Source organism: Cucurbita pepo, chromosome LG02, assembly GCF_002806865.2.
Source record: "Cucurbita pepo subsp. pepo cultivar mu-cu-16 chromosome LG02, ASM280686v2, whole genome shotgun sequence".
Lineage (NCBI taxonomy): Eukaryota > Viridiplantae > Streptophyta > Magnoliopsida > Cucurbitales > Cucurbitaceae > Cucurbita > Cucurbita pepo.
Genome location: NC_036639.1, coordinates 7,998,171 through 7,999,382, shown reverse-complemented (window position 1 = coordinate 7,999,382; position 1,212 = coordinate 7,998,171). Strand labels below are relative to the sequence as shown.

The window sequence follows — 1,212 nt, the reverse complement described above, 5'->3', positions numbered from 1 at the left end:
AATAAAATCTTAGAATTGAATTTTGTGTCCATGTTTTAAGTGTGAAATAAGTGTTAAAATAATCAATAATCCTACTACCCTACTCCAACTTCTCTCCCATCACCTTTCACATCCCTTATCCCCAAATCTCTCTTCCCTAACCAACCCTCACGTACTCAAAACTCCTTTGCAAATCTCAAAGAGTGTTCACTCACTCGGTAAGACTGTTAATAGGCACCCAAGAAATTTAAGGAATGATTCTCCAAAATTTTTATTTTTTATTTTGTTTTGTTAAGTTGCAACCACGTAAATAAATGATTATGGGATCCAAGCAACCAAATGATATTGATATGTTTTTTTTTTTTTTTTAATTTAATAGTTACTGTTGGATGAAAGTCCACGTCCACTCATTTAGAAAACAATCCTGATTAATGATCTTTAACCACAAATTTAACAACCAAATTACACACATAAACACCAAAAACTCGTTAATTTCGTATACTGTGCTTCCGGATGCAGCAACAAAAAATGCATCGTTACTTCCAACATAAATTTTCTCAAATTGTCGGCTGGCCCGGCCCGGGTTCGATACCCACCAACAGTTTTGAGATAAAAATATTTAATTATTTTAATATGTCATCGTAAATTAAATGAGTCGTTGTAGTATAGTGGTAAGTATTCCCGCCTGTCACGCGGGTGACCCGGGTTCGATCCCCGGCAACGGCGATTTTTTTATTTTTATTTCCTTAAATAAAAATAATAAATGTAATTGTAATGAACTATCAACATAGCGGAATGGTTTTTGGTCTGACACCCGAGCGACTCCGGTTCGATTCCCGGAAAACTGCTAATGTTTTGTTTTTTCTTTTCAATTTTAATGAATGAAGAAACCTTGATTCATTAATTTCGAGTAAATTTCCATTTCAATCCTCATACACATAAAAATAAAAAATCCACACATTTTTCTTTTCATTATAGATTATTTAAATAGTAATCTCCTATTAAAATATTTATTTAAAAATGTGAATAAAAAGTTTGGACCTATCATAAGAGTCTATATTTCGAGGTTAAATATGACTCTCCTATCGAAGTTAAATGCAAACACATACAATTTCGTGAATGAGACCTATTATAAAAGTTTATTTTCATACGACGGCTATCTTAAATGGGCAATTCGATGTGTATTTAATTTCCTTACACACAGTTCACACGTGCGAGTATGGACCCACTAGT

General features: G+C 32.9%; 1 non-coding gene across 1 annotated transcript; it reads left to right on the top strand.

The window, feature by feature from the left end:
- Positions 1–633: 633 nt before the first annotated feature.
- Positions 634–705, top strand: TRNAD-GUC. The gene has a single exon. It is a non-coding gene; the product is annotated as a tRNA-Asp (tRNA).
- The last annotated feature ends 507 nt before the right edge of the window (positions 706–1,212 follow it).